General features: G+C 39.8%; 1 protein-coding gene across 4 annotated transcripts in view; it reads right to left on the bottom strand.

The window, feature by feature from the left end:
- The window catches only part of TMEM45A (transmembrane protein 45A), a 66,702-nt gene that overhangs the window by 24,032 nt on the left and 22,013 nt on the right, over positions 1–20,657 (bottom strand). The window contains exon 1 of one of the 4 annotated variants that reach the window (XM_004771942.3): positions 1,529–1,640. The exons of the other annotated variants lie outside the window; for them this stretch is intronic. The gene's annotated coding sequence lies outside the window, so the exon portion shown is untranslated. Of the gene's footprint in view, positions 1–1,528; positions 1,641–20,657 lie in introns of those variants that run through there. 4 annotated transcript variants of the gene reach the window in all.

Raw genomic sequence — 20,657 nt, 5'->3', positions numbered from 1 at the left:
CTTTGCTATCTCTTCCAGGTCATCAAGATGAACAGAAGACAAGCAGAATGGTATGGGAGCAGTAACATACAGAGCAGATCCAGTAAGTCCTATGAAGACAAACCATTCCCTAATATGCAATGCCTCAAAGAAGGAGTTGGAGGAGCTAGGGTTGGAGTCATAGCCAAAACCAAAGTTATAAGAATAAGAAAAGATGAATAAAATTGCTGTAGGTCATCAGTGAAGCTCAGTTGCCCTCAAGGAATACACAAACTAGTAGACAAGTATATTCTAAAACAACATGAGGTTTACACAGAGTGAAACAGGAAGACGCAGCAGCAGTTTGACTCTAACCTGAAGAGCTAGCAACTGTTTTCTTGTCTGTATGCCAGTCTTGTTTCCCCTCTCAATGATAAACCCATGGTGAGTGAGGGCCATATCCTCTATCATGCTTTGCACCTAATTAGCATTCAATAAATCACAATGAATGATGGGCTTCTGCCTGGAATCCCATCACCCTGAATCACTGACCCGGGTGGCAACCAGTTTCAGAAACAGCTGATGTGGTTAATTAAATGCAGATTCTTGGAACCCACTTTAGATCTACTGAATCAATCTGGGGGAGGCCCATGAATCTGCATTTAAAATAAGCACACATCAGTTATTTTTTTATATTCTTAAATTTTGAGAACCAAAGGTTTAGACCATGTGGAGACAAGCAGAATGACACCAAGACACTGAAATTTAAATGTGACTTCCCTATCACCATACCCCAGAGGCCATCTGTCTCCCATCAGTGTCATAAACTCTGCTGGGCTTGTTCCCATCTGCTTCATACTGGGCAGAGTTGGGTGGCTCAACAACTGTTCCTGAGGCCAGAATGATAATCTGGCTCCAGAAGAAGACAATAACCATTCTACACTGCTGCCATTCTGTTCTATTTTATTTTATCATACATTATTAAGATATTTTATTTTATTTTGATCTCTTTTACACCCCAGCCTCTTACACCCATACCCCTAATCAATCTTTAAATTCTAAAACTACCCATGTCACATGGGCTAGTCTTAACCAAACACCCAGAATGACAAACAGAAATCTACATTTAAAAAAAAAAAAGACACAGAATGAGCCAATCCAAAGACATATGTATTGAAAAATAAAACGAACGAACAGAAAACAAGAACAAATGTTATGTTAAATCACCTGCCTGTGATGAACTCTTCGAAGTAAACAGTGGCCTGGACTGTTTCTGTTAATAGTGCATCTGAGATGGGAAGGGAAGGAAGTTAGCATTCATGGAACATCTACTTCATGTTAATTATTTCTCATGTATCTGTTTATTCTATTTTTGAAACAACTCAAGGAAGAAGTATTATTTCCACCGTAGGTCTGAAGAAACTGAGACTCCAGGATATCTTCTGACCTACTCTAAGTCACAGAGTTAGTTAAGATCAGAGGCAGGATTTCAAGGTCCTTATCTCAGACTAATCCCCTAGATAAGGGCAAAGACCAGAAAAGGTTTGCGAATAAACCCAACGATACTCACCAAGTTCCTTTGACTAGGTTAAACACTGGAAGGAAAAAGGCTTCTGTTCTGGGAGTTTCTATCATTGAGACGTCTCTGCATGTAAAGGAAGTGAAGATCTGCACGTAGCTTGAATCTTTATTTGCCACTATTATAGTCAGAGTCAGAGTGCACAGGGATGCCAACTAAAAGGAAAGCTGGTCTGAGTAATCTGCAATGACTTCACTTGACAGAATGAAGATGCTAGAGATATGATTGGAGCTGTGATAAGAACTTAAAGAAATCATTCTATGGTTCCCAGCTTCATACCACTTCACAATTCAAGGCAATGAACAATTTCTGAGCACTACATACACATCCAACAATCTCCTTCAGGTAATAGGGAACTCCATGGTAAACAAATGTACCTACAACTTAGCTGGAAAATGTTCTCTAATTTTAAAGAACAGATGATTAGACTGGGCCTGACAAAATAATCTCTTCATTTCAAGGTCATTAATTTTATCACCTCTGAAAAATCCTTTTTTTGCCACATAAAGTAATATAGCCACATGTTCCAGGAATCCGAATGTGGTGGACATTATTCTGTTTATAACAACAACACATATATGTTTACTATTCGGCAGAACAGAGAAGGCAAAAACATATGACTATGATACCAAGGAGACGAGCCAAGATTTATGGTAAAGGAATAAACCACTTAAGGTATGCTGAGCCCCTCCATTTGATTCAGAGGAGTAAGAAAGGCATATTGCAGGATCCTATAAGTCTATAAGGGACATTTGAGCTGGACTTTGAAGAATGATTGGGATTTTGAAAGGTGGAGCTGAAAGGGAAAAGCACTCTAGACATAAGAAACAGCATGAATAAACTCTTGGTGGCAGAAACTTATAGGAGATATTGAAGTCACTTCTACCACAGGAGTAGAACACAACAGAAAATGCATCTAGAACTGCTACTTATATGGAAAGATGGTAAAAGGCAAAAATAGCAATATAAATTACCAATCAGTAAGAAAAAATTACTAGTGTTTTTAAAATCAAGTCTCTAGTAATGAATAAAAATCAAACTAGATCCCCACCTCACACCAGATTCAAAAATATATTCCAGGTGGATTAAAGACCTAAATGTGAAACTAAAACTCCAAAATTTTTAGTAGAAAATATTTGAAAATATCCCTATGACCTTGGGATAAGAAAGAATTTTTTAAACAAAATACAAAAAAGTAAAGTAATGAAAGAAAAGACTGATAAATTTGCCCTCTTCAAAAAGTAAAGTTTTTAGTGATGCCTGGGTGGCTAAGCATCTCTCTTTAGCTCAGGTCAGGATCCCAGGTCCTAGGATTGAGTCCTTCTTGACCTCTTTGCCCAGTGGGGGAGGGGGATGGTGGTGCTGTTTCTCCTTCTGCTGCCACTCCCCCTGCTTGTGCTCCTCTTACTCTTTCTCTCTGACAAATAAATAAATAAAATCTTTTTTTTTAAGTATTTTTATATGAGAATGGCAAAGAAGCATAGGAAAAGATGCTCAATACTATTAGTCTATTAGAAAACGTTAATTAGGGGTGCCTGGGTGGCTCAGTGGGTTAAAGCCTCTGCCTTCGGCTCAGGTCATGATCCTAGGGTCCTGGGATCGAGCCCCACATCGGGCTCTCTGCTCAGCAGGGAGCCTGCTTCCTCCTCCCTCTCTCTCTGCCTGCCTCTCTGTCTACTTATGATCTCTGTCAAATAAAATAAATAAAATCTAAAAAAAAAAGAAAAGAAAACGTTAATTAAAATTACAAATTATAATTACAAATACTCATCCACCAGAATGGCTAAATTTAAAAAGACTGACAATACTGATGATATTTGCAAGGCTGTGGACCATCTGGACCTCTTATGCACTCTAAGTGGGAACACAAAGTTGTACAGCCCATCCAAAAGCAGTTTGTCACTTTTTATAAAGTTAAACATGCACTTACCATTTGACCCAGCAATTCCACTCCTAGGTATTTATCCAAGAGAAAACGAAATTATGTCCACACAAAGACATTTAAATGGCTGCTCACGGTAGCTTTATTCATAATAACCAAAAACCCAGAAACAGCCCAAATGCCCATCAACTAGTGAGTGCATGAACAAACTGATACATCTCTAAATAAATTTCTTCATCTGTAAAATCAGAGTCAGATGTTTCTTGTGCAGATGAAACAAGTATAATGCAAAGTACTTGAATGGAAACTGATAAACAAAAAGCAACCAATAAATATTAGCTATTATTTTGACATCTGAAGTTTTAAGATTTTTCTGTTGTCACGCAAAATAGATTTAAATATTTTTTGGTGACAGCTTTGTGGATCTACCGTTCTATCTGTGAATACTACATTTTCGTAACGATTTTAATGTGATATGGAAATGAAATTCTATCATGTGTAAAAGCCTCTTTCAGTTTCCCTTCTCCTCCCTCCCCTTCAATATGGGGTTTATCCTCATAATCTAAGATAGCTGTCAAAGCCCCAGCCATCACAATCGTGTTCCAGGCTGCAGGGGAGAAAAAACGGCACAAGGAGAGTCTGTGTCTGCTTTTCAATGAGTTTTATTGAAGTATAATTTACATGCAGCAAAATTCACCCTTAAATTTTACAGAGGAAGAAACTAAGACAAAGTTAGAGATGAACTAAAATGTCATGGAGATGATAAGTAATGGAACTGGAACTGATATTCAGCCCTGAATCTACAGTGCCTCTACAACAATTGTACCATAAATAAAGTTGAACGACACATGGCAGACATAAAAGATATTTGTAATAAAGTTAACTGATAAACACTGAGTAGTCACAATTCATTTGACTAAATACCTAGGAGCATAACTCAGCTTATATGGTAAGACAATGTTTAGCTTTGTAAGAAACTGCCAAATTGTCTTTTTATTTTTATTTATTTATTTATTTAGATGGGGGAGAGAATCTTAAACAGGTTCCACACCCAGTGCAGAGCTCTATGCAGGGCTTGATCCCATAACCCTGAGATAATGACCTGAGCCAAAATCAAGTCAGATGCTTGACCAACTGAGTCACCCAGGTGCCCCTGCCAAATTGTCTTCTAGATTGTCTGCACCATTTTGCATCCTACCAGCAATGAATGAGAGTTCTTTTTTTTTTTTTCCATATTGTCTCTAGCATTTGTTATTGTCAGTGTTCTGGATTTTGACCATTCTAATAACTATGTAGTATGTAATGTTATTGTTGTTTTAATTTGCAGTTCTCTAATGATATATGATATTGAGGAGCTTTTCATATGATAATGTGTTATCTGGATATCTTACTTGGTAAGTAAACTGTTCAGATCTTTTCTCATTTTTTTTTTTAAGATTTTATTTATTTATTTGACAGACAGAGATCACAAGTGAGAGAGGCAGGCAGAGAGAGAGGCTTGATCCCAGAAACCTAGGATCATGACCTGAGCTGAAACCAGAGGTTCAACCCACTGAGCCATCCAGGCACCCCTTTTTCTCACGTTTTAATTGAGCTTTATTCATTGTTGACTTTTAAGGGTTCTTTGTATACTTCAGATGTTAGTTCTTCACCGGATGTATGGTTTGAAAATATCTTCTCCCAGTCTGTGACTTGTCTTTTCCTTTTTTTTTAAAGGGCCTTTCAGAGGTGCCTGGGTGGCTTAGTCAGTTAAGCACTGGATTCTTGATCTCAGTTCAGGTCTTGGTCTCAGCATCATGAGATCCACTACCACACTGGGCTCTATGGTCAGCACAGAGTACGCTTGAGTTTCTCTCTCCTTCTACCTCTGCCCCTCATGCTTGTGCTTCTCTATCTTTCTCTCTTTCTGTAAAATAAATAAATCTGTGCCTTTCACAGAGTGGAAATTTGAATTTTTCTATTATCTAACTTACACATATTTTCTTCCATTTAAAAAAAAAGTGTTTTTCACGAGTGGAAATTTTTAATTTTCATGTGATCTAACACATACTTTCTTTCAAGAATTGTGTACTTGACACTGCACTTAAAAACTGACCATCCTACCTAAGGTCTCACCATTAAGCATGATGTTAACTGTCGGTTTTGTGTAGCTATCCTGTAGCAAGTTGAGGATGTTCCCCTATATTCCTACTTTGCTGCTTTCCATATTTAAATTTTTTTCTTAAAATTACAATGACAACAACAACAACAACAAAAAAAAAACCCTGAGAAGGTGGTTTAGAGCCAGATAATAGAAGACTTTAAATGCCAGGTTAAAAAGTTTAACCTTTATTCTATGGGCACTAAGAAGCAACTGAATATTTTGAGCTTCAGAACGTTTAAACTTTTACATGTTTTGAGCATCAGAACTTAAAACTTTTAAACAGTTTAAAAGTTTTATTCAAAGATGTAAAGATGTGGGGTACCTGGGTGGCTCAGTGAGTTGAGCGTCTGCCTTTGGCCCAGTTCATGGTCTCAGGGGCCTGGGATGGAGTCCTGCATCAGGCTCTCTGCTCAGTGGGGATCCTGCTTTCCCCTCTCTCTGCCTGCCTCTCTGCCTACTTGTGATCTCTCTCTGTCTGTCAAATAAATAAATAAAATCTTTGAAAAATATATATATATAAATATGTAAAGATGTCCAGAAAATGTGATTCCTCCAACTCCTTCACTAACCCACTCTAGTGAAATACAAATCTCAGTCTCCATTAAGCCTGCTTCATAATAAACTTGAATGTCTTGGAGTCCAGAGGAGGATGCAGAACACTCAACCAATCTTGCTGACTGTTTCAGCAAAGACATGACTCCCATCCCCCCAACCACAAAAGAAAGCTATGTCACTGTGGTTCAAGGCAGAGGCCCAGGCATCCAATGGCCCAGACTCAGTACTAAGCATATACAGACAAAATGCAATAACCACACCTGAATCAACAATGCTGATATATTCCTTTGCATCACATTTTCTACCAGGGTTGCTAGCTGTTGTCAAGGGCTCTATTGATAAGGCCATCTGGATGAATCCTTGGCCTCTCTACAGAGAACACCTTATAGCCCAATTCTTATGACCTTGGCTGCCTCACTTCTTCTTTACCCACATTTGGGCATCCTACTCTTCCCTTCCTTTCCCCCCTTCTGCCTATCACAACCAGTTCTCAGGAGGGCAGCAGAGATGTGTCTGGATTCTAAGCAAATTGACTTCCAGGGCATAGCAACCATCTTGGTTCCCGATCCAGGATCAGATTCCAAATTTTGTTTGGTTTGGATTTCTGTGTGTGGAAGAGTGGCAGACAGAAGGTAATCAAAAGGAAACCAGTGAGCCAAGAACATGTAAAAAGGAAATGATTTGCCAGCTGGAGCTAATGAAGTTCTGAGTTCCTGAGGTTCACAGGCTTATAAACTACACAATCATCCCATTCTCCATACAGCATCCACAAGCTCTCCCCGGTAGATGTCCATCCTTCACCAGGCAGTTGTGTGAAGTTCATTCTAACATGGTTTTCCTCTAAAAATCTATTTTAGTTATCCACTTCCTCCTTTCCTCCCTGCTGTCAGCACACACATAAATATAATTTGATCTGGATTCTCTTCCGTTGGGGCAGGTTCAGGTGCAGGGCCAGGGCTGCAGCCTCCAGTTTTTTTCCACTGTATCCCACACACATTCAGCCATGGCAACCACACAAATAACTAACCTTCACCCTGTGTCAGAAGGGACAATATAAGACTCAGAGAAAAAGAGTTGATTTTAATTTGAGGAAATCTGTCATACCCTGGACATTTGGTGAACTGCTGGCTTTGTGGAAAAGAATTTGGAATAAGTGTCTCTAAGGATGCTCAGACATATGTATAGGAATGACCACTAGTGCTCTTGGCTGCCTCCTTATCCATCCATTCCCTTGGTTCTCCATCTTTCCATTCATGCTTTCAACAACAATTTATTAAACAACTACAGTGTGCAGGGTCCAGCTCACTGGGGACATGTGAGGGAATCAGAACCCTCATGTTAATCAGATCCCCAGGTGATTCACATGCACATTAAAGTTTGATAAACACTGGTCTAGGGCAGTATTTCTTTTTTTATTATTATTAATTTATTTATTTTCAGCATAACAGTATTCATTATTTTTTCACCACACCCAGTGCTTTCTTAACAGCAGCACTAACTGACATTCCAGGCCAGATAATTCTTTGTGTGGGGAGCCATCTTGTGCTGTGTAGGATGTTTATTTAGCAACATTCCTGGCCTCTGCCCATGAGATCCTGGCAGTACTTTTCCCCCAGTTGTGAGTCAAAAATATCTACAAATATTGATAAAGGTCCTCTGAGGGGCAAAATCATATCCCCTTCCCTAATGAAGAAGTACTGGTTTAGATGACCCTAAGTCAAATCCCTGCAAACATAAAAAGGATGTTTTTTTCCTTTTCTTTTAGGAAAAAGAGAAATATAATGTATTTAACTGTTAACTATTGTATCAAAATAAGCCCAATCAAGATTATGTACACCTTTCTCAGAAAGATAAAGTACGCATTATTGTAACTAATAAAACAAAAAAACCATCATTTGGAAAAATAGTGTTTGCAAGATTCCATGACCTTTTTGACAAAAATCTTGTAAGCTTGCTGTTTAATATTATTATTAAGGAGAAAGGGGAGCCTGGCATTGAATATGACATACATGAGGTCAAGAACATAGCACTGGATGTCATCACTGCCAATTATATGTGCATCAGGTAGAAACAAATAAAGGTCTATATAGAACAACTTCCCATCTTGAAAAAGATGGTTATTGTGGTCATGTGTCCATCCTCAAATAATGGAAGTGGTGGCAAGGGAGGAGATGTTATGTTCAAATCCAGTTTATGGGAAAATAAATGAATAAAATAAACACAAGTTGAAACCAGTATGGTGATATCTGAACATTGTACAGTTTTAGTTGGCGTAGGGGAGGAAATGTCAGCAAAATCATTCTGAGGTCTTTCCGCCTCTTGGTGTCAGGAAATTTATGTCTCACTATTTATTTTAATTTTTTAATTAAAAAAATAGGCTCAATCTTAGCAATAATGACTCCTGATTTTGGCAAGAGCCTCTGACAAGCAAAGAAAGAAACAAGATCATTTTAGCTACTGATAAAAGAGCGCAGAGTCATGAGAGAGTGTTCAGGTTCAGCATGGAATGATGGGGACGGGGTTTCACTTCTGAAGCTCTGAGCTAGGCTGGGCTGAGCTACAGCAGGGAATGCATGTGAAGGGCCTGAGGCCATTGGCCCAGTCCTGCCGACAAACACATGCATTTTTACTGGTTCCACTTCAGAGAAAAGGCGTTAGATATTTGACAGCTTGATGGAATGTCTGCAGCCAGTAAGTGGTAGAAGACAGAAAAAGAACCTAGCTCTCTGGGATATAGGTTGGCGATTTTCTCTCTGCTACACCAAATACCCCTGTTTTCATTTCCTGTTGGTGCTTTAACAACCTAACGCAAGTTACAATCAAATTTAACATCTTAGAGGTCTGGAGGTCAGAAATCTGAAATGGGTCTTCTTCAGATCTCATTCTCTCTTGCTGACGCTGACCCCATTCTTCCGTTGCCACTCATCCTTCCTACTCGTATTCCCCTGACTCACTCTTATAAGGACCTTTGTGATTACACAGGACTGGTCTGGATAATTCATAGTTGTCACCTCATCCCCGAATCTTTAACTTAATCAAATCTTGCAAGTGTCTTTTGCCATGGGAAAGAAATCAGAATATGTCACCTCAAAATATATCTCTTTGACATAAAAATTATTTTGAGCTGAAGGCAATTAGGAATGCAGGAAAAGCTCTTTTTAACCTCCCTTTTACTGACTAAACACAGGATATAAGTTCCCCTTTCCCAGAGATGGCACCAGAAAATCGGCAAACCAACCTTACTATAATAGTGACCTTCCATATGCTTATCTTCCTAAAGTTTGTTGTCCTTGGAAGCTTAAAACTGCTTGATTTTGTCCTGTTCTTTCTCTACAAATGTCTTGTTCTTTGCTAAAAATGTTTTAGAAGCTAGAATTCTAAGCTGATGCTTGGAGTTGCTTTTGGTTAAGGTTTCTCCCCAGTAATGTGCACTGCACATGTTAAAGAACTTTCTTCTCTTGTTGTTTATCCTTCTGTTAAAGAGTCCCACTAAAGGAGGCGCCTGGGTGGCTCAGTGGGTTAAAGCCTCTGCCTTCGGCTCAGGTCATGATCCCAGGGTCTTTGGATGGAGCCCCGCATCGAATCCGGCTCTCTGCTCAGCAGGGAGCCTGCTTCCTCCTCTCTCTGCCTGCTTCTCTGCCTGCTTGTGATCTCTGTCTGTCAAATAAATAAATAAATAATCTTTTAAAAAGAAAAAAAAGAGTCCCGCTAAAAACCTAACATGGGTAGAGGTCACCTTCTGCTACCCTGACACACATAAGGTAACATCTTTCAGGTTTCTGGAGATTAGGGCATGGACATCTTTGAGCGGACAAAGCTTACCACACCCCCTTAGGAATGCCAGTCACAAGAAGGGCCTCTGAAAATCATAAAAATAAAACTTTAAAAAAAAAATCACTGACAGTGGGGAAGAAGAGAACAGGAATAGAAGGAGCCTTCAACAGACTCTCAGGTTCCATGTCATGAGGGAGACTCAAGAGTGTAGTGTTGTCTACTCCTGATCCTGGCTATACATAGAATCCCTTGAAAAAACAACCAGCGCCTAGGCAGCAGCTCCTAAAGATTCTGCTTCAGTTAGTCTGGGTAAACCCAGGCATCAGCAACTTAAAATTCCACATAAGGCAGAGCACCTGGCAGGCAGAGTGGGTTGAGGGTCGGATTCCTTGTTTCATTTGATCTTGGGGTCATGAAGCTCCGTACATTATCTGCATGGGTTTCTCTCTCCCTCCCCCTCTGCCCTTCCTCCACCTCTAAAATGAATAAATACATCTTTAAAAAATAAATAGTAAAAATAATATTTCCCCTAAGGGATTAAGAACCCAGATTCTAGAATCAGACTGCTTTCGTCTAAAAGCCCGATCTACAGTGTGTGTTTGACTTGAAGCATATTATTTAACTTTGCCTATTAATATAAAATGGGTATGATGCTATTAATAGAGCCACCTTGTAAAGCTGAAGATAAATTAATATTATACTAGTAAAGCCACATAGTAGGCACTGCATAAATATCTCAAAGCTCTCCAGAGGGCCATCTGGGAACTCCTCAGGCTGGCACCCGTGTGATTTCTGTGTGTGTCTAGGATGTGAAGAGTGTGGGATTGCAAGGCACTGCAGGCACCATCTCCCCTGCCCTACCTGATTGTAATGGGCTCTGGACAGACGTGCTAACCCCAGTGTGCCAAGGGAGGGGCAGCAGTGGGAGCAGAGTTGCAGGAATGCATGCAAATTAGACAAGTGAATAAGAAGAAGCAACCAGAAAGGCTGGTGCGCGGGTGGAAGAGGTGTGGTGGGCCATGAAAAATAAGAGAAATGCTGAGGGCTGTGTGATAGTGATCAAGGTTTCACTGTCTGCTAGAGCAGTGGTTCTCTGTGGGGCCAACACTGCAAAAAATCTGGGAGCCAAAAAAAACACTGAGTGTCTAGTTTCCACCCAGACCAATTCAATCAGAATCTCTAGGAGTGAGGCCTGAAAATCTACTTTTCTCTCTTTCTTTCTTTTCTTTTCTTTTCTTTCTTTCTCTTTTTTTCTCTTTCTTCTTTCTTTCTTTCTTTCTCTCTTTCTCTTGCTTGCTTGCTTTCCTTCTTTTTTTCCTTTTCTAAGCTCTCCAGATGATTTTAGTTAGCCAGAGTTGAAAGCACTGTGACTTTCTCTTATGCCAACTGTCCTAGGTTAGTCAGCCTCACCAACTGATTGAAGGGAGGGGAGAGAAAGGCTCACCATGACTGGACTCCAATTATGTGCCAACACCACTGACACACACCAATTAATTTCACCCCCGTAATTACTATCCCCATGTTAGAGATAAAATAAAGAGGTGCATTTCGCAAGAATTGTAATGCGACTTACAACAGAGTCTTGACCCGACCCAAGACTCAACCTAGTGTCTCTGTCCAAAAGGGACAAAGGAAGAAAAATAACCATTTAGAGCATCCACATCTCTCAGAGCCATTTAATGGCCTCTCAATTCCATGAGGTAGCATTTTCCTCTTCACTTCACGTTCAATAGGACAGAAACTTGAGAAGCTAACTAACCTGCCCCAGTCAAAGGTCTTGTAAACAGAAGAACTGGAATCTTGACTCAAGCCTGTCTACCGCTAATCCCTGTCCCCTTTCCCATCATTTCTGCCCTCCATACCTCAAAAGCTATCATTTACTTAATGCTGACTCTGTCTCAAATACTGTACTCAGAACTTCATATGCATTGCCCATGGAAAAATCAAGTAAAATGACTGCAACATAGAAACAAAATCGTTAATGTACAGGGTAAATGTTAACAGCACCGATGGGGAGGCTTAGAACTGGAGCTTCTCCAGCCCCATCCTTGACCTGCTGAATCAGAATCTGCATTTTAACAAAATCCCCAGGCAATTCATTGGCACGGTAAAGTCGGTAAAAGTCGGAGAAGAGGGCTGCAGATGGTTTTGGTTCTGCTTTTTATCTTTCCAGAGTTGTTTTGGTAATGTGTAGGCTTTGCCTAAGAGTCTCCACTTACCAGACCTTGCAAGGCTCCATTGAACAATATTCAAGGAAGCTTGTATTTCTGAGCTTTCATTGAGACGAAAGTGCAGAGTTAGATTATTATAATACAAAGTTTACAGACTTCTTTCCCTGCTCAGAAGAACATGTCAGCAGATGTCTAGGAATCAGAAACTTCAATTTGGAAAATGCTGGGATGAAGAATTAGAAAGAACTATACCTCAGTAGTTAATGAGGGGAAATTTCCGTTTATATAAATATTTCAGCAAGTAAATGCTGAAGAAATGATAGAATTTAGAATTTCACAAACCCTAGTGAGTTAATAAATGCAGCCAATAATAAAAAAAGACAGCTGACACCCAAGAGAGATAACCTGACAATATGTACCTAAAGTATTCTTGCAAAAAGGAAAGAAAAAATTCAACTTGGGTGTGATTCAACCTCTCTATATAATTACCAACCAACAGGAAATTCAGAGGCATAAGAGCATCATTAAATGACATCATGGGGATACAACAAGTAAAATCCAGATGATGCAAAATTCTACAGGACAAACTAGTTTCTTTAAAAGATAAATTTAAGAAAAACAGAGATAAAGGGAGAACCTGTATATCAATAGAGAACTCTGAGTAGCATCTACGATTGCAATGAATAGACTTTATTTGGATCCTAATTCGAACAATAATAATTCAGGATTTAAAAATTTATAGGGGTCATAATAGCATTGTGTCTAAGTTATTTTTTTAAGAATCTTTACTTTTTAGATAAATATACTGAAATATTATTGACCAAATAATATGACTTAGATTCGTTTCAAAATCATGATGGTAGATTTTATGTCAAACTAGCTAAGTCCATGGTACCCAGTTCCTGGTCAAACATCAACTAGATGTTGCTGTGAAGGTATTTTTTAGACCCAATCAACATTCAATATTTAAATCATGAACATTTGAGAAAAATAGTTACCCTCTACACTGGTAGGGGGAGTCAAGGAGAGCTCATTGAATCATTTGAAGGCCCTAAAAGAAAAGAAGTACCTCTGCCTCCAGATCTCTTTCCCAATAGAAACTGTAACATCAACTCCTCCCTGGGTCTCTGACCTGCTGGCTTGCCTTACAGATTACAGACTAGTGGGCCCCGTAATTGCAAGAGTCAGTTCCTTCAACCTCCTCCTCTCAATCTCTCCCTCTCTCTCTGTCCCCTCCCTGTATAGTTATATACACATACACACACAACTGTCTGGTTCTATTTATCTGGAGAATTCTCACACAAAAATGATCTGGGGGAAGGAAATGTGGAGGAGGAAATAGATCAAAGAAAATTGGCCCTAAGTTAGCAATTGTTGAAACTGGCTAACAGGTACATTATACTCTTCTCTCTACTTTTGGATGTTCTTAAAATTTTCCATTTGAAAACTTGGGAAGGATGAAAACAAATGCAAGAGTCGGACAGAGACCGAGATTTTTGTCACTGGGTCTGACAACAGACCAACGAATTAGAATTCAAGGCTGTCCTGAAAAATCCAAGGCTATGACTCTAATACTCACAAGGGAGAAGTTAGAGCTGGGAGGGCCTGGCCTCGGAGGTGACTCCTCTTGATCTTGAACTTCTAGTCTCGCTTACATTGCACCCTCTCCTCACCGGCACATCCCTTCACCACAGCACTTTCTCACACTTCTACTCTCAGTCTCTTCTCTCTAACCAAGAGCTCCTTCCTCATCCAAGCACCAAGCTTACCCTCAACCATGTTGGATAAAGGAATGTAAGCAATGCCTACTCTTAAGCCAACTCACGCTACTCCTTTCTCATTCATATTTTCTTCTCGTTGTTAGAGCCTACCACTAAGTGCTCCGTTTTTAATTGCTGCATAAGCTCTGCTTCTAAATAGTTCTCCCTCACAACCAAACATTTGAGGTCTCACTTTGAGGTGGTGGGGGGGCAGTGGGCTTTGGCATTCTCCATCAAAGAATTTCATAAAATGAAACTTCAAAACCCCAGTTCCTAGGCAGGAAACAAAACCCCGTGCAACAAGTAACCTAATTTGAAGTGCTTTCTTTCCAACCTTTTTTGTTTGTTTGTTTAAAGATTTTATTTATTTATTTGACACACACACAGAGAGAGAGAGAAAGAGAGGGAGAGCATGCAGAAGTAGGAGGAGTTGGAGAGGGAGAAGCAGGCTCCCCACTGAGCCCGATGCGATGAGGGTTCCATCCCAGGACCCTGGGAACAAGACAGGAGCAGACCCAAGGCAGACATTTAACTGACTGAGCCATCCAGGCACCCCTCTTTCCAACCTCTTTAAAGGAAAAACTCTCTGACTCAGGAAAGAAAGACATTCTTTTACACAGGTCTGCCGTGACGTGGCAGAATTTTGATGTGAATATTCACTCAAATGGGCTGTTTTTTTTTTACTTTGTCATTGTAGTCTGCATGGTTTTGGAATACAATAATTGATTCTACAATTGGAGTGAACACAAACCCCAGGATATTCCATTTTACAAATTCAATATGTGAAAACAACTGGTCCAATGCCAGGTTTTAGTTTGAATCTAATGTACAGGAGACAGAAACTAAGAAAAAAGAGAGACAGAAATAAGCATTTCTTCTTTTTTTCAGCAAAATGGATATTTTAATTTGAAAATTTCATTAGAATGTTTTTCACATTTCTAAAAATTCAATTTGCCAACACATTTGGTAATAGGATAAAATGATCAAAAATTTAATACATTTCTTTTTTTTAAGTAACATATAATGTTATTATTGGTCTCAGAGGTAGAGGTCAGTGATTCATCAGTCATATATAACACCCTGTGTTCATTATAACACCTATGTTCGCCAATGTCCCTCATCCCATTGCCTCAACACCCCCACCACCTTCCCCTCCAGCAACCCTCAGTTTGCTTCCTAAGATTAAGAGTTTCTTATGGTTTGTCTCCCTCTCTGATTTTGTCTTGTTTCATTTTTTCCTCTCTTTCCCTATGATCCTCTGACTTGTTTCTTAAATTCCACATAGGCATCTAAACTCTAGCCTCCTCTAAATTCACATTCAGACCAAAAAAAAAAAAAAAAAAAAAAAGTGGAGAGTTTGATAGCTCACTATGCTCCATGGAAAATGCTCTGACTCCTGTACAGGAACAATAGGAGGGGTCCGAGGGAGTTGAAGTCTCCTTCCCTCCTGCCCCTTCTCCTGCCCCCTGATTTGATGTTCAAAGTCATTACTCCAACCCAAAGAAATATCCACCATTGCTTTTGACCTCACCTTACAGAGGGGCAGGGCCCAAGTTCATGACAAAACCTCAAGGAAAATGAGAATGAATGAAGAGAATAGAGAGGAGTCAGTCAACGCTGCCTGGGCTGCCAGCATCACAGTTGGGCTGCATGACCATGAAGAAAAGCAAAGCTTCTGGGAAAAGTACACACATGTGTCATAGCCTTTGACAGAGATCTGAAAGGTCCTCAGAAAACATATCAGTAATTGTTGACAATGTTGACAGCTGGGCAGGAACATCACCCACATTTTCAGTTCCTGCCCTTCAACATTTGGTACTTTGGACATGTGGAGGTAGATATGCCATATTCACCAGCAACAATGAAAGTACAGGATACCAAGTGATATTGGAATCCCAGATAAGCAGCAAATAATATTTTTGGCATAAGTATGTCCCATATGTGTTAATTGACATTCAAATTTCACTGGACACCCTGTGTTTTATCTGGCAACCCATGAAAGGATTCCCACTGGGTAAAGAACATTGCAACAGCTCAGGGTAGAGGTTTCTCAGGCAATACCCATGAAGCTGGGAAAGAAATTGACACTGAAGTGCCCCATGAAAATAACAGGAAAGAACCCAAGACTATTTGTTTCCCCAAGCATGAAATCCATTAGAAGAGACTGCCACGTTTCCCTGATTAAGAAATCTCAAGTTGAATTTGGCTGTGACTTCTAGAGTCAGATGTACTACCATTGCACCACAAGGTCACAGGCTGTAACTTTTGAATATTTCCAAATCTGTATTTAAACATCTTATGCCGGGACACCTGCATGGCCCAGTCAGTTAAGCATCTGCTTTCAGCATGGATCATGATCCCAGGGTTCTGGGCTCAAGTCCCTTATCGGGCTCCCTGCTCAGTGGGTAGCCTGCTTCTCCCTCTGCCTGCCACTCCCCCTGCTTGTGCTTGCTCTCTCTCTCTCTGACAAATAAATAAATAAAATCTTAAAAAATAAAAATCCTGTGCTTTCCTGAATAATATCCTGAGTATCTCTTAACCAAAATTGCCCCTGTGCCTCATTAATGCAATGAGAAATTTGGTCTGAAACAGTGGTCTCATCAGGTAAGCTGAGGACCCCTGGGCCAAGATTCCATTGTAAGAGGCCACCTGAGGTGGTATGAATATGTCTTTTTCCCCCCAATCAATAGATAATAAAAGTAGAGCCATAATCAAATTGTTGGATGGGGTAAGAAGGGATTCCTAAAAGTCCTCTGATGTTAAAATTGGGTCAGTTTCATTTTGACAAGCTTAGAAGCATTTGTCAACAATGATTTTCAAGGTTTCTTCCAACCTCTTCATGATTCCTAGCATCAGAGCCACCGAATCATTGGTTCTTTGCTGGTTCTTCTGAAAATCAGTTCTGAACAACTAGCATAAGAATCTTGGGGCTCAAAGTTGGAAGGAGTGGCCAAATAGGTGGTCAAGTATGATAGGCACTATATTAACCTTGTTATTCCCATCAATGGATTTAACAAATACAAGATATCTTCTGAATTCCTGTTGGTATTTTATCTCTTTTTTTATAAGCACATACCACAGTAATTCAGATGGGGTAATTTGTAGTCATTTTGGTGTCCATAAAAGAATTGGTTAAAAACTTACTGTTATTAATTTTCCTTTATTCTCACTTCACAAATATTTACACTGCCCTAGATCTAGACCAGGTATTATAGTCTATTCTTGACTACACACTACTGCATACTGCATTTTCCAAAGAAATAAATGCAAAGAAAGATGAAGTCTCTTGTTCAGTGATTCCTGATGTGGATGATACTCCCAAAATCATAGATACCATAAATTATATTTATGTATTTTAAATACTTTATTTTAAAATACTAATAGATGATATGAGATTTTTATGGCTTGGTCTAAAAAAAATTGAGAAATATTATTGGAGCCATACTTACTCATTTCTGTCTTTGACTGTAAATATAAAAGTCAATCCAAAAAAGCCAATCTTTGAACCAAAGATTTCCTTCCACTTAAAGCTTCCTATTTTTAAAAAGACTCCTTAATTACTTAGGGGACTCTGAAGCACAATGTGTTCTTTGTAACCCAATTTGTTTGAATTGTGACCTATCCTGTTGTAATGTAAAACTAATATTTTTTTTTTTAAGTCAGAACTGTTTTGGTAATTTCTGTTGTTGTTGTTGTTCTTGTTCTTGTTCTTGTTGTTGTTGTTTATTTAAAATGAGAAGAATTCTGGGTCACTTGGGTGGCTCAGTCGGTTAAGCATCTGCCTTCGGCTCAGAGCCTTACATCAGGCTCTGCGCTCAGTGGGGAGTCTGTTTGTCCCTATCCCTCTTCCTCTGTGCTTTTTTTCTTTCTCTCTCAAATAAATAAAATCTTTTTCAAAAGTGGGAAAAATAAAATAAAACGAGAAGAATTCTTAATGGTTAGTTTCCCTTAAGTCTACCTGCAATATTATCTAAATGTGTCCTGTGAGACTTCAATTTGCCTCATTTTAACAATAAGTCTTATACCAAGTCCAGAAATAATAAAATGTGTGAGGCAAGACTGGCTAATAATAGCACCTTAAATTTGTGCTTAAATTTGTGAAACTTATAATACTTCCAAGTCCATGATCAGGCTAATTCCATGAAGGACCTTAGAAAATATGATCAGGAAGAAGAGAGGCTGGCCTGAAGGTCCGCAGCTGAGGTGAAACTAAACCACCAGTCTGATATTCCCAGCTTCTAGCCCTTTTTTTCACTGTTGCTCATTGACAGATGTCAAAAAAGACATCTAATTAAAAGTGGCCACAAGCGAGTGATACACCAGCAATAACAGGAGTTTGGGGAAGGAAAGCCAACTGGAGACTGCTGTGCAAGAAAAATAGTATGCCCCAGGAGGGCTGATGGTATTTTTTGAGTAACTCCTTAGAATCTACTTGAACACAGCGAGTGGCCTCAGGGTCCTACACGGGATGGTCTCTTGAGGTCCCATCAAGCTCCTTGATCCCACTATTCAGGGTCCCGCCGGCGCCGCAGCTACACAAAGGTTAGAGCACAGCCCATTACCCACTTTGAGGAGGCTGCTAACTGGCATTAGGGATGCAAAAAGAAAGCAAGTTCAGAGTGGACGCAGCACTGTTAATCAGCACGTAAATGGCTTATCATTCCCTTAATGCGTGGATTAAGGACTTTAAATCAAGTAGACAACAGACCTGCAGAACGCCCTACCTACAGTGTTTTATCTTATCCACCCTTGTCTCTTCAAGAGATACAAATTACTATTAACCTCCTGGTATTAACAGAGGAAGAAACGAAGGCTTAAAAAAGATTAAGTAAGGATTCTCACAGTAGTTAAATGGCAGAACTGGGACTGGACCCTGGTGTGACTGACTCTAGAACCCAGGCTCTTACTACTATGTTCTTGCTCCTCCCTAAGATGCAGAGCAACTGAGTGCTGCGAGGACAATTAGGGCCCCAGCATGCCTGGCCCAGAGGGCTATGTAGGGCAGAAGTGGAAGTACAAGAAGCTAGAGGTGAGGCTTCAAAGGCTGCTCAGTGTCAGCTGAAGAGACGGGACTCCCTGTTATGAGCTGCACTGCTCTGGGAACTGTCATTATCCATGGCAAGAAAAGGTTAAGTGTGCAAAGTGAGGGAAGGGCAGAGCACCGGGCCTACTGCCCCTCTGCCAGTATCAGGAAGCTAGTAAAAGCCTTGAAGAAAAGCAATTAGGTGGTGTAAATGATATTTCAGGAAGATTCATTTGCCAGCCATCACAGAAGATATTAAAGGGAGCAAGAGGCTGGAGGCAAGGAAGCTGGTTAAGAGGCTATTGCTGGCACTCGTCTCTGAGATGACAAGTCTGAGTCAGAACAGGGCAATGAGAACAGGGGGCAAAAAGGACACATGTGAGAGTTACCTATGGGGAAGGAAGGGCTGCAGGAGAGCTGCAGAGCCAAGGTTGTGGTCTGTGATGGTCTGACGCAGCCAGAAAAGAAAAAAACTACCAGAGCCAGGAGTGGCTTCAACCCTGCTCACTCTTGGGAACCTGCCTCTTCTGTCTCCTCACCAGGTCACAAGCTCTGAGGACCCAAGGAATCTTCCTGTGCCTGACAGCCCCGCAGCTCATCCCTGATGGCTACCAGAGGCCAGGCATTGGGTAGACTTCATAAATACTGACTGGCAGTCTGTTTCCCCTGCTTGGAACTCTATTCCCACTTCTGCCTGGAAACTACATGTGGGACGGCCTTCCTGAAGGCCAGCAAAGCATGTCTTCCTCAAAGAGACCTCCATGACGAGTTCATTTCAATTAGGTCCTCCAGTTTTCCTCCCCACAGAAACTTTTCTTCACAGAACTTATTACAATGCAGAATTTTATACTTGTTTTAAAATTTATTTTTGTATTTCTTTTTGTTGCCTTTGTTCTTGATGGTAGTTTTCCACCTCTCTCCACTACACTACAAGCTCCTCAAAATCAGTATTTCTTTTCACCATTGAAAACATCCAGCTCAGTGGTATCCCATAGAGATAAAATGCAAGCCACAAAAGCAATTTTAAATTTCCAGCAGTCACATTTTTTTAAACAATAAGACAAAAAAGAAACAGGTGATATTAATTTTAAGAATATATTTGATTTTATTTAACCAAATATATTGAAAATGTTATCATTTAATGTGTGATCTATTGAAAAAAATTGATGAGATAATTCACATTTCTTTTTTTTTTTTTTTTGTACTAAGCCTTTATCTTCTGTATTTTACCCTGACAGCACATCTCAGTTGGGACTAGCCACACATCAAGTCACATGTGGCTAGTAGTTACCATAATGGATAATAACACAAATCCTTGCAGGATGCTTGACATGGATCACTAATAAAAAGTCGATTCATGAAAAAGGGAAGGTGGGATGGGAAACAAGAAGAAAAAAATGGAGAGAAAAAAATACAGAAAAACTAACATTTCTTGGATATTTTACGTTAAGTTCTTTCATATTTGAATAAATTATGTGATTTAATTCTAACATCAACCCTGATGAGGTAGGCAGGAACCATCTCTATAAATGGGACACTGGTTTGGAGAGGAGATGTAACTTGCCCAAGATCACATTGCCTTATGAGTGAAAGAACCAAGATTCAAGTTGCAATTTCCCTTACCAGTTGTGCTGCCAGCACTCGCAGAAGCCGTACATAACAAGTCCGGTCAGGCCCAGACTGCTATCTAAATCTTTCTGTCATCCAGATAAAACATCCCAGGGCTCTTATTATATATTGTTTTGCATCCCACAGACACTCATTTCAAAAGTATGATCTGATTATTGCAGGTTAACATGGGAGTCTCCCCTT

Source organism: Mustela putorius, unplaced genomic scaffold (genome assembly GCF_011764305.1).
Source record: "Mustela putorius furo isolate JIRA1106 unplaced genomic scaffold, ASM1176430v1.1 tig00003834_pilon_pilon_pilon, whole genome shotgun sequence".
Classification (NCBI taxonomy): domain Eukaryota; kingdom Metazoa; phylum Chordata; class Mammalia; order Carnivora; family Mustelidae; genus Mustela; species Mustela putorius.
The sequence above is the reverse complement of the archived record's forward strand: the minus strand, read 5'-3'. Positions and strand labels throughout refer to the sequence as shown.